General features: G+C 40.6%; 1 long non-coding RNA gene across 1 annotated transcript in view; it reads right to left on the bottom strand.

Moving 5' to 3' along the window:
* Positions 1 to 595: 595 nt before the first annotated feature.
* LOC147830050 (uncharacterized) overlaps positions 596 to 27937 on the bottom strand; it is a 42632-nt gene continuing 15290 nt past the window's right edge. The window contains exons 2-3 of the long non-coding RNA XR_015443276.1: positions 6126 to 6292; positions 596 to 2414 (exon numbers count right to left, since the gene is read on the bottom strand). This is a non-coding gene — a long non-coding RNA (uncharacterized LOC147830050). The remainder of the gene's footprint in view (positions 2415 to 6125; positions 6293 to 27937) is intronic.

Here is a 27937-nt window from a genome sequence, read left to right as displayed (position 1 = left end):
TCACAAAATCACGTCTGTCTGGAAAATCTCCATGCCTATTTTCTCACCTAAAAATGGTGGAAAGAAATCCGGGGAGTAGAAGTGACCACAATCTTTCAATTTGCACTAGCCACATTACTTTGCTACATACATCACTGTAGCATGACAAACCAAAGCACATCCTAGTTTTGTAAGAAGCACGGTTGTTTACTGACAATTTTAATTGGGGGAAAAATAGACTCTTGGTTAGGCACGGAAACAACCAATCACTGGTCTGGCCTTCTATTACTCCAAGAAAAGACTGTATTTGAAACATATTCTATAACTAGGCTAACACAAAGTATTTGTAGTTCCCAGTCCTCTCAAAGAACAAAATTACAATTTAGTATGTAAGTCTTAATTGGCTTCATTTTTAATCCTAGAATTGGCTAATGCCTTATTCTATGAAATAGAATAACTGCTCCAATGGGCTGAGCAAAAGAGATTAGTTTTATAGACAAAGAAGGCCTACAAAAAAAAAAGTTCAATCATTTCAATTTCAAGTTCAATTTATTGTTCTTAGCCAGATGTGGCGGCACTTGCCTGTAATCCCAGTGATATGGGAGAGTAGGGTGTGGCAAAGCTGGCTGGGGAGGTAGGTGTGACCTGTTAATTACAAAATTCCAGACGCGTGCACAGAACTGTTCCCAAAGGTCTTAAGAGAACTTGAGCATGTTTTCAGTAGGATGGCCTAGATCTGCTGTAAGCCTGGGACATGGGATCCCAGCACAATCTCTCAGGACACACATTTAGAAGTTTTTGCAGGTTTCCTGGAGATTTGAACAACATAAAAGGAGAGGGTGTAAGACCCAGGGCCTTACCAAATGCTCCGAGGAGCTTACTGCAGCGACGAACACCTGGGAAGGAACACACCGGACAAGTTGGAATATAAAACAGACCTTTATTCGTCTGGCCAGACGGCACTCCCAAAGCAAAATAGCTTAGAGAGGCAACTGGCTCAGAGTCCGAGGCTGTTTTATAGGGGGTTGAGGGGGAGTTTAACATGTAGATGTACGAAAAAAAGGAACAAAGGTTAGTGGTCGACTGTCACGTACTGATGGTCAGCAGACACACACAGTAATGGTCACGACCATATGGTCACGACCGTCACATACTGATGGTCGGCAGACACATTGATGGATTGTTCTACTGACAGTGGGCCCGGGAACATTCGTTCTCTGGACAAACAAGGGGTTGAGTAATTTACTTAGGAACTTTGTTTTGCTACAGATTTTATCTATTATGCCAGAACTAACAAGCACATTTTAACCATTAATTTTTAAATACAATAGAGGCTAGGGGAGTAACTGAATTTGGAATCATACAGTCCCACATTCCCCACTGATTTTCTGTAATCTAAGTAATCTCATGCATAAATGTAGGCATCCATTGTATACAACAGCATGATAATAATAAGCATATACATATGATTATAATGGCAATGAATAGCTGTCTTAACCATTGTAAATTGGGCAGCCATTTAGTTAGCCATTTAAACAGATCTCTGCCATCCTCATCATGTACTTTTTGAGCCAAGTCTTTCAATTGTTTTACCTCTTTTTGATTTTGAACTATCATATTTCTTATTTTCTCACAACCTTGGTGGTGGAAGAGCAACAAATAGTCTATCACTGCCCTATTATCTAAGATTGTTTGTCTCTGTTCTTGTAACTCTTGGTTAAATTGGCCGGAATATAATTGAAGGTTATTCCTTCACAGGTATAAAACCATCCCAGTGGCAGGGAGATATGGCAATTGTTATACACAATTTTTTGTTTTATATGGCAGGGCATCCCTTCCGACCATTTTATCCTCAGACATTTGGTTGTACAATTTTCATACATAGCACATTGGGTATTATTTGACATAATTACCTTGGGTGTATATAATTTGACAGCATTTTTAGTTTCATGACATGTGACAGGTCTCCAATTATAACTATCTATATAAGTAAGTTTCTTTCCTGGAATATCCTTAAACAGGGTATAGGGCCGTATTAACTCTAAAGGGGTGCATATCGGGATAAGACAACTTCCCAATACATAATGGAAATTCACATCAACATTTAAACAGAATTCAGATAGATTAAGTGAGTTTGCCAATTGAACCCATATATTTTTTGTGTGATCTAGTCCTCCTGAGGGCAATACTGTCAATGTCCTAGAAAATATTATCATGAAGGCGAAGCATTTCCAACCCGCTCCAATCTTAGCTTTTGGTCGCCTGGTTGGCTGATAATCTTCCATTTGTCCTTTTTGACGTCTGCAGGGGGTCCTGGTTTTAGATGGTTGCAATGTATCCAGGCAGAATGTCCAGCCACCTTTACCACCAAAGGAGTTGACAGGACAACAGGAACCGGTCCTTTCCAGCGAGGTTCCAGGGTCTTGGAATCAAACCTGTGAATAAAAACCAAATCTCCCGGCTTATAGGGTAAAGGTTGTAAAGGTTTTTCATTTGGACTAGTCATTCTCTTTTGTAATGTCTCATGTAGCTCTGACTGAAGCTGATGAACTGCTTTTAAGGATTTAAGGAGGTGAAGGTGGGAAAACTTTTCCTTTACTTCTACATCTATTAATGGAATGATTGGGGGAGATCACCCATAAATAATCTGGAAGGGGGACAGATTGAGGGGAGGCTTGGGAGTACACCTTATTGGGAGGAGGGCAAAAGGGAGAAGCTCTACCCAACCTAGTTCAGTCTCCAAGCATAATTTAGTCAGAATCTCCTTTAAAGTCCTATTTGTTCTTTCTACCTGTCCTGAACTTTGAGGCCTATAGGCACAGTGTAGGTTCCACTTTATTCCAAGAATATTACTAATTAATTTAGATATCTTAGCCATAAAGGCTGGACCATTGTCGGACCCCAGAGCTAAGGGCAAACCAAAATGGGGAACTATTTCTGTCAGGAGCTTTTTAACTGTTACTTCAGCTGTCTCCCTCTTAGTGGGGTATGTTTCTACCCATCCTGAAAAACGTATCCACAAAAACTAGCAGGTATTTGTACCCATACATGCCAGGCTTCATTTCAGTAAAGTCCAATTCCCAATGTTCTCCTGGAGTTAGTCCTCTGTGTTGGACCCCAGGGGACCCGGTTACCCGATTAGCATTTACCTTGAGGCAGGTGGGGCATCGTCTCACCATGTCCTGGACCTTTTGGGTTAATCCCTCACTGATGAAATGAGGTCGCAGGGCAGCCATCATCCTTTTCTCGCCGAGGTGGGTGGACTCATGTAGTTCTCGCAGCAACGTATCTGCTACAGCAGCTGGGAGCACCACCTTTCCATCTTTAGTCATCCACCATCCATGTTCTCCTCGAGTCCAACTTTTCCTGTTCATTTCTTTTATTTCTTTATCTGTGTATTCCGGTTTCTCTGGGAGCACAGGTGTGGAAAGCAGAACCATTTTTCTCCCCACTGATTTTTGGGCAGCTTGTTGGGCTACCTGGTCAGCAGCATTATTACCAACTGTTTCGGGGCTAAGCCCCTTCTGGTGCCCATGGCAATGGATGATGGCAACCTCTCTGGGCATCCAGATGGCTTGTAGTAATGCCAATATCTCAGTCTTATTTTTGATTTCTTTTTTTTTTAGAGGTCAACAGTCCTCTATTTTGATAAATTTCCCCGTGTACATGGGTGGTGGCAAAAGCATAACAGCTATCAGTGAATATATTTATCCTTTTTCCTTTTCCCAATTCCAGAGCCTTGGTCAAGGCAATCAGCTCAGCTCTCTGAGCTGAAGTTCCTTGAGGTAGCCCTTGTTCCCATTTTACCTGTTGGTCCTGGTTGACTACCACCACTCCAGCATATCGTACACCATCCCAAACGAAACTGCACCCATCAGTATAGAAAGTTATCTCTCCATGGGGGAGGGCTTAGTCCGTTAGGTCTGGATGCCCTCCCCTCAAATTTTCAAGAGTCTCAAGACAATCATGGATGGGCATTTGTTTGTCAGATTCTGGGAGTAGAGTAGCCAGATTGAGGCTAGCGGTGGTGGCAAAACTTAATGCATGGCTGTTCTAACAAGAGTCCTTGATACTGTAACAGTCTGGCATTAGACAGCCATTTGCTAGGTGAGCTATTCAACAAGGGCTCAATGGCATGGGGAGTGATCAAAGTCAAATCCTGTCCAGAGGTCAATTTGTCAGCCTCTCAGGTTAAAGCAGCTGCTGCTGCTACTGTCCTCAAACAAGTAGGCCACCCACGGGCCACTGGGTCAAGCCTTTTTGAGAGATATGCCACAGGCCGCTTCCATGGCCCCAAAAGCTGAGTAATCACTCCCTTAGCTACCCCATTTTTCTCTGCCACATACAGGGTAAAGGGTTTGCTCAAGTCTGGCAATGCCAGGGCTGGTGCCGATGCAAGTGCAGTCTTAAGCATTTGAAATGCCTGCTGGCAAGCCTCAGTCCATTTGAGGGGTGTATTTCTTCCTGCCATGGCCTCATGTAGGGGTTTGGCAATCTCAGCAAAGCCAGGAATCCAAATCCTGCAATAGCCAACCGCCTCTAGGAACTCTCGCACCTGTTTCTTTGAGCCTGGCTTCAGAATCTGGAGAATTGCGGATACTCTCGATTCTGCCAGCCTCTTCTTTCCCTATCTTTTTAGCCATTCTATCCTCAAAAGGATCCCTGTTGTTAAACACCTTCATTGCCACACTCATCAACTTTTCCCTGTTTTCTCCCTCAAACCCCTCCATTCGCTGCAATCTTTTTTCTAATATCTGGGGCCGACTGAGTAACAAAAGCCAAATTAATTGCCTGTCGATTTGCAGGGGCATCTGGGTCAATTGGAGTATACGTACGGTATGCTTCCAATAGACATTCCAGAAAGGCAGAAGGGGATTCCTCAGGCCCTTGAAGGACCTTGCTTACCCTACTCAGATTGGTAGGCTCTCAAGCAGCTCCCCTCAAGCCAGCTAGGAGATTCTGATGGTAGTTGTGGAGAGCTTCTCTCCCACCCAAGGAATTAGCTTGCCACGGGGGACGGGTGGATGGAAGTTGCGCCTCAATACGGGCCCGCTGTTGTTCATCGAGTGGGCCCTCTGATCCTCCTAACACCGATTTTATGGCCTGTCCTCGAATTCTTTCTCTTTCTTCAGAGGTAAAAAGGACTTGGAGAAGTTGCTGGCAATCATCCCAGGTTGGGTCATGGGTATGAAAAACAGATTCTAGGAGGGAGATCAAAGCCTGGGGTTTTTCTGAAAAAGGGGGATTTTGATGTTTCCAATTATACAAATCACTGGTAGAGAAAGGGATATAGACATGACCCTGTTCTATTTCCCTAAGAGGCAGAAGAGGAACTGAATTAGTCCCTTCAGTGGGAGCCCTGCTGGGACCATGAGCGGTTCCTGTTCACGTGTGAGAAGGGGAGGTTACAGAATCTGGAGATTTTTCTTCTTCAGGAAGAGGAGGGGAGAGAGAGTTTCGAGATCTGGGGACAGCTTTATCAGAGGAGGAGGATGGCTCCACATAGGGTGGAGGTCTTATAACAAGATCTAAGGGGTCAGGATCTTGTGAGAGCACTGGCTTGGGAGCCTGGGTTTTGGCCTCTTGGGGATCCCTTGGGGCCATAACTAGAATTCGAGAGTTTGTTTGCAGAGAACAATGCTGCAACCATGCCGGAGGCTCTTGACAAGCCCAGACCCAGATATTTATATATGGAAACTGATCAGGATGGCTAGGGTGTTGAGTGACCTTTTTCCATACCGCCCGGCAGAGGCTCAGATCAAAGGAGCCCTCTGCTGACCATCCAACTCCAAAGGCCAGCCACTCCAATTGACACAGGGAGTGAAGTTTTCCACGAGAAAATTTAACCCCATATTCGTCCTCCTGCTCGGGGGAAAAAGCCAATTTAAAATTAGTGAGAAAACAATCCAACGGAGTATTCTTGGAGCCGGATCCTCCCATCTCTGCCCTTGATGGTTTGGAAAAGAAGTAAACACAAAACGGACAGGACATTAACATATGACTAACAAGATGAACAGGGGCCACAACAAAACTGAAACTAAATCTTCCCTTGTTCCTCGTCAGGAACCTTGGGGTTAGGGGAGGCTTACAGCTCATCAGCCACCTTACTCCTAACAACAAACGGTTGCAACCAGCCAAAAACTTACCTCCGGAGGTTTTTCTGAGGTCGGTGCCTATGAGTCTCCTGCTGGATCCCACCACAAAGTCTCGGCCGAACCGGGGTTCCTTACCCAGGGATCTTGCTGGGGCCTCCAAAATGTAAGACCAAGGGCCTTACCAAATGCTCCGAGGAGCTGACTGCAGCGACGAACACCTGGGAAGGAACACACCAGACAAGTTGGAATATAAAACAGACCTTTATTAGTCTGGCCAGATGGCACTCCCAAAGCAAAATAGCTTAGAGAGGCAACTGGCTCAGAGTCCGAGGCTGTTTTATAGGGGGTTGAGGGGGAGTTTAACATGTAGATGTACGAAAAAAAGGAACAAAGGTTAGTGGTCGACTGTCACGTACTGATGGTCAGCAGACACACACAGTAATGGTCACGACCATATGGTCACGACCGTCACATACTGATGCTCAGCAGACGCATTGATGGATTGTTCTACTGACAGTGGGCCCGGGAACATTCGTTCTCTGGACAAACAAGGGGTTGAGTAATTTACTTAGGAACTTTGTTTTGCTACAGATTTTATCTATTATGCCAGAACTAACAAGCACATTTTAACCATTAATTTTTAAATACAATAGAGGCTAGGGGAGTAATTGAATTTGGAATCATACAGTCCCACAGCCTCAAAAGATTAAAAGCACTTGTCATATCCCAAAATTCAGTTTTCTTTAATAATTCGGTAAACTTTTATCAGTCATCTAACATGTACAGTTGACTGGGGTTGTCATTTCAGGGGAGCATAAAGATGAATAAGACATGGTGCCAGCACCAAAGTATTGTAGATGGGTAAGTTAATTAAATATCTTGTAGGCCATTAGACAGGGCCAACCCAGGAGGAGCCAACATGGAGGACAATCAAGACACATTCACTGAAGGTTAGCATTGTAAAAGAAGAGAAACTACTACACCCACATGGGATAAATAGCAGTGATTGATATTTTAAATAGGTATCAATCACCTGGTGGGGGACCAAGATCTTCCAAGAAAGATCCTTGACCCACCCCTTACAGAAAATCCTTGCTCATTCCTTGTACACTTGCTACATGACTTGCTTCCTCAGTGGATCCCCATTTAATCAATATCAACTAAGTGACTATACTTGTTGTAATCTTATTGGCTGATCATAGTTCTGTCCACCTTGTGATTTCTCATTGGATCAATATTACCTAATTAACTGTACTTGTAATCTTACTAGTTGACTATAGTTTTGTCCCACCTTGAACCTGCCTCACATTGTGGCTTTGTCCCATAAAACACCTTTGAGAAGCAGGGTGAGCAGGCAACCCACTTTCTGGTCCTGCTTCTGTCTCTGTTAGACAGAAGCTATCTTTCTCTCAATAAATTTTTCCTACTCTTAACCTTTGTTGTTCTTATAATTCATTCTTCAATTTTAGAGAACACAAAAAAATAAAAAATAAATAAAAGAGAACACGAACTGGTATTTCGGATATCTACCAGGTTTTGGAGTTGCATCTATTCCCCCTATATTATGACCACTGGAGGTGGTGGCTCTGCTATTCTTCATTGCTCTCCATTTTTCTCTGCTGCTAGCTACCATCATTATTACCAGTACTGGCTGCTGACAGCTTTTGGCTCAAGCAGCTTTTGGTATTATTAAAAATGGCTGCTGGTGGCTTTGCACACTAGCAGCCTTCAGTGTCACCAGTTCCAATTGATGGTCACTTCAGGTGCCAGTGACTCTAGTGTTACCAGCTCAGCACATTCTACTCCAGATAAAAATCACAAATAGGGAAGAACTGGCTTTATTAGGACTGAAGGTACAGCATAAGAAGGAACAGTATAAAAGAAGGTTACTAATGTGCAGTATGACTTTCTGTTTGGCCAGGCATAAGGGAGGGGCCCCCTACAGACCTGAATGAAGAGGGATGCAGAAAAGCAGAGTCATCCAGACAGCCTTTAGTGTTACCAGGTAGTTTCCATCTAAAATTAGCTTGCCAAATAAATGTTACAGGGTTTGGAGTTGTTTGCCTCTCTTTCTGGAGTTGGATTCCAGGTTCTTCTCATCTTGAACAAAGAATTTAACAAAATGAGCAAAAGACAGTGACAGAGTTTATTTGAAAAAGTAACAGTGAAGAGTGAGGGAGAAATTGGCTCTACAGAGTGAACTTGACCTGAGTATAAGAGGAAAAAGCAAGATAAATGTACACCCTGGAAGACACAGAGCAGTATATTGTAAGGAAAGCCATGATGGCAAGATCTTCATGGCATCTCCATCCTTTTAGGCCAGCCAAATCTCAAGAGAACCTGTGAGGACTTCTACATCTGGGTCCTGAGAGGCAGGACTGGGATCCTATCCCTCTCTTCCCAGCCACTCTAAGCCACTCCCTATGTCCTATCTCATTAGGGCAGAAACATCTGGGATAGGTCTATGATTGAAGCCTGCTCCAGCCAAAGCAAATATTTTGCTGTGTGACTGGGGGGTTCCGGAAGCAGCTGGGCTAGCTGCAAGGCCTCTGGAGCAGCTGTGGAATACAAGTACCTTTGGGGGAAAGTTGGGCCCTTCTCTCCTGCCTCAATTTTGCTTCGGGTTTGTGCTGAGACCCACAAAATGGAGACAATCAAGCTGCTTTCTCAACAAAACACAACAACACAGTAAACTACAGCTCTTAAAAGAATGAACTTCATCATGTCAAATGCAATTTGGAGAGCTCCTCTAATGATAAAACTTAGAACACAGGCAAAATGCTGAACATGTCATAGCCAGAGAAAAACAATTCTACTAAATCCTTAGTTGAGCTAATGTGGGAATTAGCAGCATGACATGGATAAAGAGCATGAGAACAACACATCATGAGGGCCAAGGCCAGAATGAGTAGCAAATTTTCTCTGATATCCTAGTGTTTTTGCCCAGCTTAGCCAACTAATCTTTTAGTGTTAGCAGTCCGAGTCAGCCAAGTGCATCATTATTTGAGAAAATGTTCTAGCCTGAGTCTAGATATGCTTGGAAATAAAGGATACCAGAATATGCCACCCCCAAATATGCCATTTTGGTATAGGGGTTATTTTGAACACCAGGCAATTGAGCACCAGCAGATACAAGAAAAGCTCTTTACCTCCCTCTAATTGTCTAAAATGAAATAAAAATTTTCACTTTGTAAAGGAAATTTCCATTTATGAAGGATTATATACAGTGTGTGTGTGTGTGTGTGTGTGTGTGTGTGTGTGTGTTACTGGGAGTTAAACATAGGCTTTCACACTGAGCAACATCACCAGTCCTTTTTTAATTTTTTATTTTGAGATAGGGTCTCATTAAGTTGCTAAATTGCCCAGGCTGGGCTTGAACTTGTGATCCTTCTGCCTCAGCCTCCCAGAGTACTAGCCTCAGGCTCCTGTAGTGCTCAGATTACAAGCATGTGCCACTACACCTGGCAAGAAATTTATATTTGTTAGTGTCTCCATACCAGGAAGAGGGCTGCACCAAGAGACAACTCTTGTCACTTAAAATACTCCTATCTGCATAACATGACAACGCATATTCACCATCTTCCCATAACTATCCTCACCTGCACTGAAACCCAAAACTCCTTTACCTTTGTTTAACTTAAGGTACCATAAACCTCAATCCTTCGGTCACCTCCTTATTGTTTTCCTTAGTGATTTTCTGTGAGTGATTATGAAATTGAAACTTTGTTCTTTTGTTTATCTGTCTTTTATCAGTTTTTATTTTCTTTTTTCTTTTTTTTTTAATTAAATTTTTTTATTGGTACATTGTAGGTATACAACACAATTACATTTCTCATTGGGAATTGTACCTTTACATAATGCATCTTGGTTCTTATTTTTTCCCCATTCCTAGCCCTCCCTTCACACCCTCCACCCTTCCCTATTTACAAAGACTTTATTTCCATTATTTCCATTTCTCATCATTTTTTCCTTTCCCTTCTTTCCTTTCCCCTGTGCCTCCCACTACCCCGACCCCTTTGGACCTTTTATTCTTATTTTACATTATCGATTATTCATTCTAATAATTGGCACATTTTAGGTATATAATATAATGACATTCATCATTGGAAATTTGCACCTTTACATTGTCTCTCTTGGTTCTTATTTTTCACCCTTGCCCAGCCCTCCCTTCAACCCCTCCAGTCCTCCCTATTTACAAAGATTTTGTTCCTATTTTTCCATTTTCTCATATTAATCCCATTCCCTTCTACCTTTTCCCCTAGCCTTCCCACTTCCTTCCCCTTTGCCCCTTTTCTTCCTATTTCACATTACCTATTATACATTTAGTCCTTATTTACACTTTCAGTTTCTCACACCAGAGAAACTATTTGGTATTTACACATGTGTGTCCTATTTATTTCACTTAAGAGTATTGCTTCAATGTGCATCCACTTAGCTATAAATGTTTCTAATTTCTCATTTTTTATGGCTGAGTAGTACTCCATTTTATTAAAAAACCACATTTTCTTTATCCAGTCTCCAGTTGATGGGCATTTGGGCTGTTTCCAAGTTTTAGCTATTAAAAACTGTGCTGCTATGAGCATGGGTGCACATATATCACTGTGGTATGATTCTTTTAATTCTATGGGGAAGATCCCCAGCAGTGGAATAGCAGGGTCAAATGAGATTTCAGGTCCTAGTTCTTTGAGGTATCTCCATACTGATTTCCACAGTGGTTGCACCAGTCTACACTTCCACCAGCAGTGGAGCAGGGTTCCTCTTTCCCCACAGCCCTGCCAGCATTTGTTATTGGTGGATTTCATGATAGCAGCCATTCTTTCTAGAGTGAAGTGGAATCTCAGCGTTGTTTTCATTTGCATCTCTCAAATGACCAGTGATGTTGAACATTTTTTCATGTATTTATTTGCTATTTCTACTTCTTTGTCTGAGATATGTCTGTTCATTTCAGATGCTCATTTTTCGATTGGGTCTTTAAATTTGGGAGGTCTGATCTTTTTAAGTTCTTTATAGTTTTGAGATAGTAGACCTTTGTGTGAGGAAGAGCAGGTGAAGATTTTTTCCCACATTGTGGGTTGTCTCTTCACACTGCTGGTGGTTTCTCTTGCTGTGCAGAAACCTTTTAATAAGAAGAGATCCCATTTGTTGATTGTTTGTGCTAGTTCATGGGCAACTGAGGTTTTGTTCATAAAATCTTTTCCTACACTGATGTCTTCAAGGGTTCTAACTAACCTCTGTTCCAACTGGTTCAGAGTTTCTATTTTAATATTTAGATCTTGAATCCATTTTGATTTTAGTTTAGTGCATGGTGAGAGATACAGGTCTAGTTTTAATCTTTGGCAAGTTGAAGCCCAATTTTTCCAGCACCATTTATTAAAGAGGCTATCTTTCTTCCAGTGAGGGTGTTTGGCTCCTTTATCAAAGATGAGATGGCTGAGTGTGTCTGGCATTGTTTCTGCATCTTCTAATCTGTTCCACTGGTCCTCAAGTCTGTTTCTTTGCCAGCACCATGCTGTTTTTATCACAGTAGCTTTGTAGTAGAGTTGCAGGTTGGGGATTGTGATACCCCCTGCCATGTCTCTGTTACCTAGAATTGCTTTTGCTATTCTGGGTCTCTTCTTGCTCCAAATGAATTTTTGGATTGTTTTCTCAAGGTCTATGAAGTATGCTGCTGGGATCTCAATTGGAATTGCATTAAATCTATATAGCAGTTTTGGAAGTATGGCCATTTTCACTATATTAATCCTTCCTACCCAGGAGCAGGGGATGTCTGTCCATTTTATGATATCATCTTCAATCTCTCTTTTCAGAGTGCCATAGTTTTCAGAGAAGAGGTCTTTGATTTCTTTCGTTAGGATGATTCCTAGGTATTTCAGTTTTTTGGATGCTATTGTGAAAGGAATTATTTGCCCTATTTCTCTCTCAGTGAGTCTGTCATTTGTGTAGAGGAAAGCTATTGATTTTTGTGTGTTGACCTTGTAACAAGCTACTTGACTGAATTTGGTGATTAAGTCTAGAAGACTTTTGGTGGAGTTCTTGGGGTCTTCTATATAGAGTATCATGTCATCTGCAAATAATGACAATTTGACTCTTCATTTCCTATCTTTATTCCTTTTATTTCTTTCTCTTGTCTAATTGCCACGGCTAATGTTTCCAGAGCTATATTGAACAAGAGTGGTGATAGTGGACATCCTTGTCTTGTTCCTGATTTGAGTGTGAAGGATTTCAGTTTTTGACCATTTAGTATGATATTGGCTGTTGGTTTTTCATAGATGGCTTCTATCAGTTTGAGGTAGAGACCATCTATTCCAATTTTTGTAGGGTTTTTATCATAAATGCATGTTGGATTTTGTCAAATGCTTTTTCTGCATCTATGGAGATAATCATATGTTTTTTGTCCTTGGCTCTATTGATATAGTGTATTACATTAATTGATTTTCATATATTGAACCATCCCTGCATCCCTGGGATGAATCCCACTTGATCAGGGTGTATGATCTTCTTGACGATCTTCTGCATTCTGCTTGCCATTATCTTATTAAGGATTTTTGCATCTGTATTCATTAGTGAGATTAGCCTATAGTTCTCCTTTTCAGTTGGGTCTTTCTCTGCTTTGGGGATCAAGGTGATGCTTGCTTCCAGGAATGAATTTGGGAGTATTGTTTCCCTTTCAATTTCATTGAAGAGTTTAAACAGTAGTGGCAGCAGTTCCTCTCTAAATGTCTTGTAGAATTCAGCAGTGAAGCCATCAGGGCCTGGACTGTTCTTAGTTGATAAGTTTTTAATTACATTTTCAATTTCATTGGTTGATATTGGGTTGTTCAGAATTTTTAGGTCTCTTCATTCAACTTTGGTAATTCATATGTATCTAGGAATCTGTCCATTTCTTCTGTGTTGTCCATCTTATTGGCGTATAGGTTCTGGAAGTAGGTATTGATGATCCTCTGGATTTCTGCTGGGTCTGTTGTAATTTCACCCTTTTCATTCCTAATTGCATGGATTTGGGCCTTTTCTTTCCTTTTTCTGACAAGGTTGGCTAAAGGTTTGTCAATTTTGTTGATTCTTTTTAAGAATCAACTCTTGGCTTCATTGATTTTTTGTATCGTTCTCTTAGTCTCCATTGCATTGATTTCTCCTCTGATCTTTATAATTTCCTCCCTTGTATGAGCTTTGGGCTTGTCCTGCTCTTCTTTTTCTAGAAGCTTGAGGTTCAGCATCAGGTTGTTTAATTGGGCTCGTTCTGTTTTCCTAATATGCTTATTCACTGCTATGGATTTCCCTCATAAGACTGCTTTCATTGTGTCCCATAGATTCCAATATATTGTATTGTCATTGTCATTTAATTGAAGGAACTGTCTGATTTCTTCTTTAATTTCCTCTGTGACCCATTGGTTATTCAGAAGTGTGTTGTTCAATTTCCACATGTTTATGAAATTGTTTGAGTTTCTTTTGCTATGGATCTCCAATTTCATCGCACTATGGTCTGATAATACACAGGGGATAACTTCAATTCCTTTGCACTTACTTAAACATGTTCAATGTGTGAGTATGTGGTCTATTTTTGAGAATGACCCATGTGCAGCTGAGAAGAATGTGTATTCTGATTTTGTGGGGTGGAAAACTCTGTAAACATCTGTTAAGTTCATTTGTTCAAGAGTTCAATTGAGTTCTAGTAGTTCATTACTTATTTTTAGTCCAGTTGATCTATCTATTTGTGACACTGGGTGTTGAGGTCCCCCACTACAATTGTATTAGTGCATATATGACTTTTCATGTTTGTTAGTATTTGTTTTATATAGTTGGGTGCACTAGTGTTTGGTGCATAGATATTTCTGATTGTCATCTCTTCCTCTTGGATTCTTCCCTTTACAAGGATGTAGTGTCCTTCTTTGTCTCTCTTAATCAGTGTTGGTTTGACATCTACTTGATCTGCCAAGAGGATAGCTACTCCTGCTTTTTTTCAGGTTCCTGTCACATGCAGTATTGTTTTCCACCCTTTAACTTTCAGTCTATGAGTTTCCTTTTGAATTAAGTGTGTTTCTTGTATGCAGCATATTGCTGGATTTTGCTTCTTGACCCATTCTGCCAGTCTATTTCTTTTGATTGGTGAATTGAGACCATTAACGTTGATGGTTATAACTGAAACGTATTGACTTGTCATTGCCATGACTTTTTCTTTTTGTTGGGTTCTCCCCCTTTCCATTTAATTTCTTGTCATGCCAGATGGGTTCATTCTGCTTTGCTTCCTGGGGTTGTGATCCTCATTGTCTGTTCCTAGGCTATTGTGTAAAATTCTTTGGAGTGCTGGTTTGGTATTCATGAAGTTCCTAAGGTGCTCTTTGTCATGAAAGTATCTTATTTCTCCATCCATTTTGAAAGATAGTTTTGCAGGGTACATCAATCTGGGTTGGAGGTTGTTTTCTTTTAGGGCTTGGAATATGTCACTCCAAGCTCTTCTTGCCTTGATGGTTTGTGTTGAGAAGTCTGCTGTGATTCTGATGGGCTTTCCTTTGTATGTGATGTGTTTCTTTTCTCTCACCACTTGGAGAACTTTGTTCTTCTATTGTGTTTCTGGAATCTTAACAATTATATGCCTATGTGTAGATTTTTTTGATCAAGGCTATTTGGAGTCCTCACTTATCTGTATGTCAAGCTCTTTTCCCCTGCTTGGGAAGTTTTCTGCCATTATTTCTGTGAAGAGTTTTTTTATGTCATCTCCACTCTCTCCTGTTTCTTCATTGAGCCCAATCAGTCTTATGTTATTCTTTTTTGCCTCATCTAGCAGCTGCTGGATTGATTTCTCATGTGCCCTTATAATTTTCAAGCAATTTTTCTTTTCCTGGTCACTAATTGCAATCTTATCTTCTATATCTGAAATTCTGTCCTCACATTGTCTCATTCTGCTGTGTAGACTTTCAATGGAGTTTTTCATCTCCTGGAAGTCTATTTGCATCTGTTTTCTGGATTCCATTTGTTTCTTATGTTGGGATTCCATCATGTTCCTCAGCTCCTCTCTAGATTTATTAATCATGTCTTGCACTAGGGGCACAATTTCTCCTGTTATCTGAGAAATTATTTCTGATTTCATTTTTTCCAGATCCCCTTTTGTTGCCAGTTCAGTGGGTCCAGGTGGTTGAGTATCAGAGTGTTCCATCTCATTTCCCTTTGGGGTTGCTGTAGGTGATCTGGAAGTCTGGTTTTGAGACTTATTTACATGTTTTCTCATTTGAACTGGGGGAGAGGGGCTGTTGGCGCCTGCATGGATTACCTCCTCTGAGCTGGGAGAGGTGGGACAGGGGCTGGGAGCAATGGTAGGGATGGTGATCCAAAAGCCCTTTCCTCTGGGCTGGGAGCAGCAGAAGGGATGGTGACCGGGAAGCCCCTTCCTCTGAACCAGGAGCAGTGAAATGGCAGCTCAGAAGCCCCTTCCTCTGGGCCAGTAGCAGTGGGACAGAAGGTGGCCCAAAAGCCCTTTCCTCTGGGCTGGGAGCAGTGGGAGGGATGGTGACTGGAAGCCCCTTCCTCTGGACCAGGAGCAGTGGGACTCAGTACCTTGGTCTGGTGGTCTGGTGTCCTCTGCGCCTTTGTAATGTGGAATCAGGTGGCTGCTTGTCTGCAGTGGGGTGATTCGGCGTCTTCCGCGTGACTCAGGACCTCGGTAGGGCGTGCACAGACCTGCCTGTCTGCAGCGGGCTGATTCGGAGTGTTCTGTGGGACTGCAGACCTCGGTAGGGTATGGGCAGACCTGCCTGTCTGCAGCGGGGTGATTTGGCCTCTTCCGCGTGACTCAGGACCTCGGTAGGGCGTGCACAGACCTGCCTGTCTGCAGCGGGCTGATTCGGAGTGTTCCGCGGGACTGGGACCACGGCAGGGTGTGCTTTTTTATCAGTTTGATTCATGGGTTCCAAGTCACTGGCCCCAGAACAGTAATGTCACTGCACAAAGGATTTGTCTTCTCATGGTACAATGGAAGCAAATTAATGAAGAAGCAAAGTGGTGGTGAAGAACAAACTTTATTACAATGAGATAACTAATTGGAAGACTATCACCCCAGAGGGCCATTTTGCAGGGAGGCTGATTTAGTGGCAATTTGGTCAGGACATGGGTGGTCATAGACTGATGGGCACCTTCTCACTGGTGATCGGATAAACATACACATTTGATCCTAATTGCTTAGTCACAAGATGCTTTTCTTTTCTACAAATCTCAGAAACAAAGATCATTATTTCCTTAGAGTATTCTTGTCACTGATTACATTTGTCTATATGCCGTTCCTGACATATGACAACAATAGGCAGCCTACTGGGTTAGCTGCTCTGAGACCCTCCTGCTGATCACCAAACTCTTAGTAATAAAAGAAAACATATTTCACCTGATTATTGTAGATGACAAAGTGAAGTTAAATAGGGAGTTGGGCATAAAATGTGATCTCAGTGCTCAGCTTCAGTAAATGGAAATAGATTTTTCCTACCCTTCAGAAGCATATAAATCCTAACAAAGTTGATGGAACTTATTTTCTGTGTGGCTTATAACATCTCTGAGTGAAGTTAATGTAGATTAGAGGGAAGCACAGTCAGGATAACATAGACCAAGAGCCTCCCTCCAATGTGGAAGATTAATGACAAATTTCTGGGTTTTCTGAGTTCTTGGAATTCACACAGCTGACAGAGCCCTGTATCATTCTTTTTTTTTTTTTTCTTTGGTACCGGTGATCAAACTCGGGTCCTTCCGCTTGCGCACCCTGTATCATTCTTTCCACTGTGTTTGACTTAAGGTCCTGTACCTCTCTTGTGCTCATACCACCTCTCCACGCAACCAAAGTCCAAAAGAGCATTTAAGACCTTAAAACAGGTTTGAAAGGATGACTTGTTAAAATGGGCTTGGTATATGAATTACCAAAACTGAATCAAGAAGATATAGAAACTCTGAATAAACCAATATCGGCCAATGACATTGAATATGTAATTTTTTTTCATTACGTTTATTGGTACATTTTAGGTATACAATACAATGACATTCATCATTGGGAACTTGTACCTTTACATGATATATCTTGGTTCTTATTTTTTCCCCATTCCCCTGCCCTTCCTTCAACCCCTCCACCCCTCCTATTTGCAGAGACTTTGTTTCCATTTTGAATATGTAATTTTAAAGCTACTAACAAAGAAAAGCCCTGGCCCTGATGGATTCACTGCTGAATTCTACAAGAAATTTAGAGAAAGCCTAATGCCTCTACTCCTCAAACTCTTTAATGAAATTGAAAAGGAAGCAGTATTCCCAAATTTGTTCCTGGAAACAAGCATTACCCTGATACCAAAACCACAGAAGGATCCAACCAAAAAGGAGAATTACAGGCCAATCTGTCTAATGAACATAGATGCAAAAATCCTCAATATGATACTAGCAAACAGAATACAGCAAATTATCAAGGAGATCATACACCATGACCAAGTTGGATTCATCCCAGGGATGTAGGCATAGTTCAACATACACAAATCGATAAATGTAATACACTATAGTAACAGAGCCAAGAACAAAAACTATTTGATCCTCTCAATAGATGCAGAAAAAGCATTTGACAAGGTCCAACACCCATTCATGATAAAAACCCCGCAGAAAATTGGTATAGATGGTCCTTATCTCAATCTGATAAAAGCCATCTATGACAAACCAATAGCCAACATCATATTAAATGGACAAAAACTGAAAGCTTTCACTCTAAAATCAGGAACAAGACAAGGATGTCCACTGTCACCACTCTTGTTCAGTATAGCTCTGGAAACATTAGCCAGAGAAATTAGACAAGAGAAAGTAATAAGGATAGGAAAGGAAGAAGTTAAATTATTATTTGCTGATGACATTATTCTCTACATAGAAGACCCTAAAAACTCCACCAAAAGACTTTTAGATTTGATAACAAAATTCAGTGGTGTAGCTGGATACAAAGTCAACACTCAAAAGTTAATAGCCTTCCTGTACACAAATAACAGAATCATAGAGAGAGAAATTAGAAAAACAATCTCTTTCACAATAGCATCCCAAAAAATGAAATACCTAGGAATCAATCTAATGAAGGAGGTAAAAGACCTCTACATTGAAAACTATAGTACTCTGAAAAGGGAGATTGAAAAGGATATCAGAAAATGGAAAAATATCCCTTGTTCTTGGATAGGAAGAACCAATGTAGTGAAAATGGGCATACTTTCAAAATTGTACAGATTCAATGCAATCCCAACAAAATATCTCACAGAATTAGAAAAAACAATCCTAAAACTAATTTGGAACCAGAAGAGACCTAGAATAGCAAAGGCAATTCTGGGCAACAAAGGCAAAGCAGGGGGTATCATAATCCCTACATTTAAATTATACTACAAAGCTACAGTGATAAAAACAGCATGGTACTGGCAAAAGAACAGCCCTGAGGATCAATGAAACAAACTAGAGGATGTAGAAACAACTCCAGACATACTCAACAACCTTATTTTTGACAAAGGAGCCAAACACCTTCACTGGAAAAAAGATATCCTCTTTAATAAATGGTGCTAGAAAAACTGGTTTTCCACATGCCAAAGACTGAAACTGCATCCATATCTTTTACCATGCACTAACCTAAAATTGAAATGGATCAAAGCTCTAAATACTAAAACAGAAACACTAAATCTGCTGGAATAGAGAATAGGTAGAATGCTTGAGAACACAGGAGTAGCCAAAGATTTCATGAACAAAACCTAGACCACATGGGAAACACTACAAAGAATCAATAACTGGGACCTCCTCTTACTAAAAAGCTTTTGCACAGGAAGAGAAACCACCAACCGAGTGAAGAGACAACTCAGAGTGGGAAAAATTTTTGCCAGCTATTCAGATAAAAGACTATTATTTAGAATATATAAAGAACTCAAAAAAATCAGACCCCCCAAATTTAAAGACCCAATGCAAAAATGGGCATCTGAAATAAAGACACTTCTCAGATAAAGAATTAGAAACAGCAAATAAATATATAAAAAAATGTTCAACATCACTGGTCATTCGAGAGTTGCAAATTAAAACAATGCTGAGACTCCATCTCACTCCAGAAAGAATGGCTGCTATCAAGAAATCAACCAATAACAAATGCTGGCAAGGTTGTGGGAAAAAAGAAACCCTTCTACACTGCTGGTGGTAATGTAGACTGATGCAACCACTGTGGAAATCAATGTGGAGATTTCTCAAAAAACTTAAACTACAGGTTTCATTTGACCCAGCTATATCTTTCTTGGTATCTTCCCAAAAGAATTAAAAACATCATATCGCAGCAATATATGCACACCACGTTTACAGCAGCACAGTTTGTAATAGTTAAATCTTGGAAATAGCCCAAATACCCATCAACTGCGGAGCAGATAAAGACGATGTTTTCTTTTATACAATGGAGTACTACTCTTCCATAAATAATGATGAGCTTCAGACATTTATAGCTAAATGGATGGACCTTGAGACCATACTCTTAAGTGAAATAAATCAGACACACATGTTTAAATACTGCATTGTTTCTCTGATGTGAGAAACTGGGGAAATAAAGACTGTGATTTATAATGGATGTTGGGAAATGGAAGAAAGTGTTCAAATGGGAAGGGGAACAAGGGAGGGGGGAGAGAGGAAGGAAGGGACAAGAAAAAAAGTGAAAATAGAAGGAAAAAATGGAAACAAAACTTTTGTACATAGGGAAGGGAGGGGCCTTGAAGCAGGGAATGGCATAAAATAAAATTTAAAAAAATGTTTTTAATGGGCTTGCTAGTATGAAGATCAACTTATTCCAATAATAATTTCCTATTTGCTCCTAAAGGGCAAGGGTCATATTTTATTTATTTTTATGGGTTATTTCTCCTATACATCAACTCTAGTGTGTGTACTATGCTTAGTTAAAAATAATACAATATGAATTTTTTTTTTGGAGAGACAAACCTTCTTCTCTAATGTCTTGGTGGGGCTGTGAATTAAACTGAAAAAGATTAACAGGAGAAAAAGTGTACAATGTACAATATGCATACATGCAAGAGCACCCAATGATGAGAAGTCAAAGGGATGGTTAGTATTTGGGGTTTATAGGGCTGGGAAAGTAGCTCAGTGGTAGAGGGCTTGCTTACCATATGCAGGGACCTAGGTCCTAGGTTCAATCGTTAACATAAATGCATACACAAAAATGAGGATTTATAGTGTATACACTTAACAAGTAGAAGGAAGAGAAAAGCTATTATGGGAAGAACAAATTGGGGCTTTTGGTTTTTTTGAAAGACAAATGGGTTTTTCAAACAAAAAGGAGATAAAATTCTGCATTCTGCATATGCCTAAAGCCAACACCATGTGGGTTATACCAAGGCCTGCTGCCAACTTGAGCAATAGCCAGGCTTTCTTCTCTCTTAGCTGCAGGAGTCAAGTGCCTGGATTGCTAAACACTATGAACCCAAGCTGGTGGAACAAATTCCCTAGATTATCACCATTGTGGAACATAGTTCTCTCGGTCTCTCTTCTCAAAGCAGTCTTTCACCTTTGCATTTCTGAGGCTGCAAATGGTAGAGTCTTGCTCATTCTTATGATGCCTTTGATGTATCAGATGGGGGTCCGGGGAACTAGGGGTCTCCCATGGCATGACCTCCACTACTCTGGTCTGTGTCCTTACTCTGGTGAAGAATACAAGAGTGAGGCAAGGCTGACTCAAAAATGAAGATCCCTCTAGCACATAATGAGAAACTCAGAAATAAAAATAGCACAAAGCAGAGGTTTATTTATAAAATGGGGAAGGCAGAGATAAAGCAGCTGTGTGACAAGTGACATGGCAGGGGGACCTCAAACCAAACTTCTCAACATGAGATCTTTGCTCTGCCCATTCTTATAGGAGCTCTAAGCCAATCAGGGTCTTGACTTTGTTGCTAGGGTGAGTTAGGGGTTTTGGGATCTTCACTGATTGGTGTGCTCTAAGCTGATCAGGGCCTTAGCCTTTGCTGCTAGAGTGAGCTGTTGTAGATGTGAGCTAATGGTTAGGGGTCTAGGGACTTTCTGCACATGCATATAAGGTGATCCTTAAAAATAACTGTTCTGCCGAACACCCTCACTGGAGGAAAGATAGCCTCTTTAATAAATGGTGCTGGAAAAATTGGGCTTCAACTTGCCAAAGATTAAAACTAGACCTGTATCTCTCACCATGCACTAAACTAAAATCAAAATGGATTCAAGATCTAAATATTAAAATAGAAACTCTGAACCAGTTGGAACAGAGGTTAGGTAGAACCCTTGAAGACATCGGTGTAGGAAAAGATCTTATGAACAAAACCTCAGTTGCCCATGAACTAGCACAAACAATCAACAAGTGGGATCTCTTCTTATTAAAAGGCTTCTGCACAGCAAGAGAAACCACCAGCCAGCAGTGTGAAGAGACAACCCACAATGTGGGAAAAAATCTTCACCTTCTCTTCGTCACACAAAGGTCTACTATCTTGAATCTATAAAGAACTTAAAAAGATCAGACCTACCAAATTTAAAGACCCAATACAAAAATGGGCATCTGAAATGAACAGACATTTCTCAGACAAGGAAGTAGAAATAGCAAATAAATACATGAAAAAATGTTCAACATCACTGGTCATTTGAGAGATGCAAATGAAAACAATGCTGAGATTCCACTTCACTCTAGAAAGAATGGCTGCTATCATGAAATCCACCAATAACAAATGCTGGCGGGGCTGTGGGGAAAAAGGAACCCTGCTCCACTGCTGATGGGAGTGTAGACTGGTGCAAGCACTGTGGAAATCAGTATGGAGATATCTCAAAGAACTAGGACTGGAAGTCCCATTTGACCCCGCTATTCCACTGCCGGGAATCTTCCCCAAAGAATTAAAAGAATCATGCCACAGTGATATATGTGCACCCATGTTCATAGCAGCACAGTTTGTAATAGCTAAAACTTGGAAACAGCCCAAATGCCCATCAACTGGAGACAGGATAAAGAAAATGTGGGTTTTTTAATAAAATGGAGTACTACTCAGCCATTAAAAAATGAGAAATTAGAAACATTTATAGCTAAGTGGATGCACATTGAGGTGATACTCTGAAGTGAAATAAATAGGACACACATGTATAAATACCGAATAGTTTCTCTGGTGTGAGAAACTGAAAGTGTAAATGAGGACTAAATGAATAATAGGTAATGTGAAATAGGAAGAAAAGGGGCAAAGGGGAAGGAAGTGGGAGGGCTAGGGGAAAAGGTAGAAGGGAATGGGATTAATATGAGAAAATGGAAAAATAGGAACAAAATCTTTGTAAATAGGGAGGACTGGACGAGTTGAAGGGAGGGCTGGGCAAGGTTGAAAAATAAGAACCAAGAGAGACTATGTAAAGGTGCAAATTTCCAATGATGAATGTCATTATATTGTATACCTAAAATGTACCAATGATTAAAATGAATAATCGATAATGCAAAATAGGAAGAAAAGGTCCAAAGGGGTAGGGGTAGTGGGAGGGGCAGGGGAAAGGAAAGAAGGGAAAGGAAAAATGGTGAAAAGTGGAAAAAATGGAAATAAAGTCTTTGTAAATAGGGAAGGGTGGAGGGGGTGAAGGGAGGGCTAGGAATGGGGAAAAAATAAGAACCAAGATGCATTATGTAAAGGTACAATTCCCAATGAGAAATGTAATTGTGTTATATACCTACAATGCACCAATAAAAGAATTTAATAAAAAAAAATAAATAACTATTCTACACTTCAAAAAGTTTCACAAAGGCCAATTTCTAGTAAGTAGGTGGTCATTTCTATAACTGTCTGTCACATCAGCCATGTCACATTGGCCACTTTATGCCCTGTGTCCCTGCCTATCTCCCCTTCTTTACTATCCCTACACCCTCAGGCTAATTTTCTATTGTCCAGTTCCAAAATACTTGATTTTTCATGCCAATTGTTTCAACAACCAAATCTTTTAAAATCATTCTGCTGGGCCATTTGCTCTTGATTCTCAAGGTAGACCTCGCTAAAAGCCTCTCACAGTGGCTATGCCACTGCCTCAACATTAGCCTGTCTTAAAATTTCTTTGGCCAGATTAATTAATCCGCTGCCCTTAATCTCAGTTTGCTACAATTTCTCTGGGCAGGACCAAAATGTAGACAGATTTTCTGTCAAAGCATAATGCACATGGTCTGGAGTCCAACTGCCAGAAAACTCCTGAGCCTGGCCTTTTACTGGCTGCATTACTCTCAGCATTCTGATCTTCTGAGTTCTGACCAGAATCTCCCATCAAGCTCAGCTCACAGCATTCTACAGTTGCTTCTCCAGATAGCATCTCCAAACCTTTCCAAACTCTTCCTGTAAGCCAGTTCCAAAGGCTCCTGAACCACATGGCCAGGTAGTGTCACAGGAATGGCCTTACTCACAGTACCCAAATCTTAGTTACTTCCTCATTGCTGGGACAAAATACCTGGCACCCACAAATTAAAGGAGGAAAGGTTCATTTTGTCTCACAGTTTGTAGAGGTTTCAGTCCATAGTCACCTGCCTTCGAGGCAGGATGGCATGGCAGATGGGCATGGAGAGGAGAAACAGTCCATGGCAGGGTAGACAGGAAGCAGTAGCACTCTAAGCAGGAGGTGTGGCCCTAATCCAATAGGACTGGTAAACTTATAAGAAGAGACAAGACACCAGATCTCTTTCACCACACCTACCTCCATATATACACAGAGAAAAAGCCATGTAAGGGCACAGGAAAAAAGATGCTATCTACAAGCCAGGAAAACAGGCCTCATACCAAACCAACCCTGCTGACAACTTGATCTTGTACTCCTCGTCTCCAGAACTGTGAGACAATGAGCTTCTGTTGTTCAAGCCTCATATCCTGTGGTATTTTGTTTATTCAGCCCTCCCAAACTAATATATTTGTCCAGTTAACTTCCACTAATCAAAAATAGCTGCTGTAGTTGAAGAGGATGGGATCTCTAAAAGAACACTGAGGATTGCTTTAGCACTGAGAGAAATCCCCTATGATAATTCAAGGGAATATTTCTTCCTGCATTGAAAATGTATGAAAACTAACCTCAACTTTCTTCCTTCTGGAATTAATATGAAAAAATGAAAAAATGGAAACAAAGTCTTTGTAAATAGGGAGGGATGGAGGGGTGGAAGGGAAGGCAGGGGAATGGAGAAAAAATAAGAACCAAGAGAGATTATGTAAAGGTGCAAATTTCCAATGATGAATGTCACTATATTGTATACCTAAAATGTACCAATAAAATTAATTTTAAAAAAAACTTTCTTCCTTCTAGCCCAAAGTGCAGGAGATTTGTGACCTCTCTTTTAGTAATTATAGGATAACTTTATAGAGCAGGAAATATATCTTTTCCTTCACTCATCTTAGGTTTATTGGATGTGTCCTTATAACAAAAGACAGATTAACAAGAGAAAAGAAAGCAAATTTATTGGCTATAAGCTTTATGTGAATGAGAGTCTTCATAAGTAAACAAAGATCTGAAGAAACAATTAAACTTAAATGTTTTTATAGTAGGTTTGATAAAATGTAGACAGTTATAGAGAATATGATAGGGTAAATGGTCTAATGGTACTAAAAGGAGAAATTTGGTAAGATCTGTTTGTTCAGATTCTTCTCTGTGTTCCTTTTGTCTTTGGAGATTCTATGGTTTGAATCTGGAGTATCTCTCAAAGGCCCATGTGTTAAAGCCTTGATCCCCAGCCTGTGGTAGTACTGCAAAGTATTAGAACCTTTGATAGGTGGGGCCCGGTGGAGAGAAGTTAGGTCATCAGGGCCATGCCCTTGAAGGGAATATTGGGGCACTGGCCTCTTCATGTCTCTTTTTCTCATTTTCTTGTCACCATGAGGTGAGTAGAATGTTCCACGATGAGCTCCACATATGGTACCTTGCCACTAGTATAAAACAATAGAGCCAATTGATCATAGACTAGAACACCTGAAACTGAGCCAATAGAAAACTTTTCTCTGTTAAAGTTAAGTATTTTGGGTATTTTGTTACAATAATGGGAAGCCAACTATCACAGGACAAAGATATTCCTTTTATCTGGGTATAGGGAGGGCATCTTTACATGAGGGTCTTCTGTCCTGCTTCTGGAGGAGGTCATAAAATCCTTCAGAGGTTTTATGACCTGCTTTAAGAGAAAGAGACAGAGGAAAGATAAGCATAACCTCCATGATTGTGATTTTTTTTTCTGACTAAAATATCCAATCTGCCAGAGTGCCGTAATGTGGTGTAGCATGTCTTGAGCCTCAGAAACTCCATCCTGAAATATTTCTAACATTAAATTAAAAAGTGGGAGTCCTAAAAGTAAAAAAAGGAATAATTTAAAACCCAATATAAAGGTATATCTTTATATAAATATAAAGATATAAAGGAATGATAAGTGAGCAAGGCATATTTTTTAAAATATTTAAGATGACTAAACCTAAACCTGAAGCCCCAATTAAAGCCTTGTTTCTGTGTGTTCAGAATACTTAGCTCTGCCTCATTTCTATAATTTCTGTTCCAAAAGATCCTGTCTCTAGCAACATTTGGCGCTAACTCCAATTGCCTAGCTCTTCCTGATCTACATATAAGCAGGAGTTCCTCCATGTAGCTCCCCATGGCTTCAATGTTCCTACCCACTCTGCATTATGTTCCTATCTTCTTCAGAATCTTTTAATGATTCAAATCTTTACCTTGATATTTGATATTATCTCTAACTATCTTGCCTCAAAATCATTTTGTAGGCTTTTATCCTGTCACTCTGATATCATCTTACATTGTAATCAGACAGAACTTCTCTGTTCCCTGAACCAAATGCTTTCTTGTCTGTTTTTACTCACACCATTACTCATGAAAAACTTGCAATGTCTCTTTTTTTATGAAAAGAGAAAAACTACCCACACCTCAAGCTCCACTTCATCAAGTCTTCCTTGATATCCTGCTTAATTCCTACAGCAAACATCTGTATTAAGCACTCAGTACTTGTCAAAAATTGACTCAATGTACAGCTATTGTGTGTATTATAATACATTTAATCCATTTAAATTGTAAGTTTTTAAGGGTCGGGGATTTAGCTCAGTGGTTTCACCGCCTGCTGTGCAAGCGCAAGGACCCAAGTTTGATCCCCGGTACCAATAAATAAATAAAGAAAGAAATAATAAGTTTTTAGAGAAATTGAGCACAGCTTGTATATCCTAGTACCCTTCCTTTGCCTGCAGCCCTGTGTAGTTGGTGTTTGGTGATTAAAGGTGGGTGGGTGGCTTCATTTCCATTGTACAAGTCCACTTCAGATGCAGGAGGGAACTCAGTGGTGGCATCAACAGCTATTAGAGTATTGAGAACGGGGCTGGGGTGCAGCTCCTTTATCCTCTGACTGTGCACTAAGTCCCCTTCAAGTGGCCCGATATAAGTCTGACAACACATAAAATAAATACTTAAGCAGAAAAAGTGAGAAAATAACTAGGTTAAGATGAATTTTTCTACAGGTGTCCAATTGTCCACATTCAGCATCTTCAGTGTTAGTGATTTGCAATCATAAAAATAATAGAATAACGGAAAGTCTTTGGAAGTATGGAGAAAGAGGAAGAGAGAACTATTGTAACCAAACAATACAGAGAATCTGAAAGGAACAGGCAACATCCCACGAAACCATGGAGGACTAAAAAACTCAGAAATTCTCCTGAAACTGTACTTCACAGTCACAATCTCTGCCATGGAATGAGGAATAGTAACAAGGAAGAAATTTGTTTCCTTCCTTACTTTCCTCCCTCCCTCCCCCCTTTTTTCCTCCTTTCTTCTCTCCTGCCCTCCTTTCATCCTTTTCCCTTCCATTCCCTCCCCTCCCCTCTGCTCCCCTCTCTTCCTCTTCCCTTCCCTTCTCTTCCCATTCCCTTCCTTTCTCTTCCCTTCATTTGCTTTCCTCTCATTCTCCCAGATTCCCCTCCATCACTAAAAGGCTGTTCCATAGCTGATGGGTATGCCACGTGCTAGTAGTCTTCAGTTTTTCACCCTCTCTAGAAATTGCTATTAGTTGAAGAGAGCTACCTTACTTATGGTCACATTCTGTTATGTCTCACTCTGCTAAAAGTTATTCCCCACATGGGGCAGCCTGTGTTCAAGGACTGATGGATACAGAGACAGGCTGAGGCCTGTTACTCTAGCTTGAAACAGCTCTACAAGAGGCATTCCAACCCCAGAGTAAATCTCTTGGACCTCTTCAAGTAAGTTCTAGTAAGGCCTCTAGAGACTGTACTGCAACCAACTTCTCCCTCTCGATCCTACTTCCTTCCTTTTGCCCATTGGAATCAATTCTGAAGGCATTTCCAAATAAACTTTCTGCATGCTATTCTTCACATCAAAAGGACATGCTATTGTCCACATGCTTTCTAAGGGACACAGAATATTCTGCCTCCTATATAAGTATTACTGACATTATACAAAGTTGACCACCCACTCTACAATGATTCTAAATATTCCAAAACCAATCATTGCAAACTGGGCAAGAAGAACCCACAAATGGGCCACAGTTGTGTCCTGGGACAAACAACTGAATCAGGCAAGGATTTTGTTCCTAGGTACCAAGAACTGTAAGGAAGGAGGGGTCTGGGAGAAAAAGGATGATTCTTAGACACAATCAATCCTTCCCCAAACTCAGTGTCTGTCCTCTAATAACCTCTTCTCATGTTCAAAGACGGTTTGATGTCCACTCCGGTAACATGTAAAACATCAGTCTAGACATCCTCTTTTGGGGGCCTTCTTGGCCCTAATATTAATACTATCTCACCTTTTGAATTGAAATTTTTTTTATTCCCTAAAGAAGTTTCCCATCACCTACATAAAATATCAGGCTATCGGCAACAACGTAAGTACTTTAA

The sequence above is a fragment of the Heterocephalus glaber genome, unplaced genomic scaffold, assembly GCF_053883595.1.
Source record: "Heterocephalus glaber isolate CG9 unplaced genomic scaffold, H.glaber_assembly_v1.0 deba00000331, whole genome shotgun sequence".
NCBI lineage: Eukaryota > Metazoa > Chordata > Mammalia > Rodentia > Bathyergidae > Heterocephalus > Heterocephalus glaber.
Note: the sequence above shows the minus strand (reverse complement) of the source record. Positions and strands in the feature narration are given on the sequence as shown.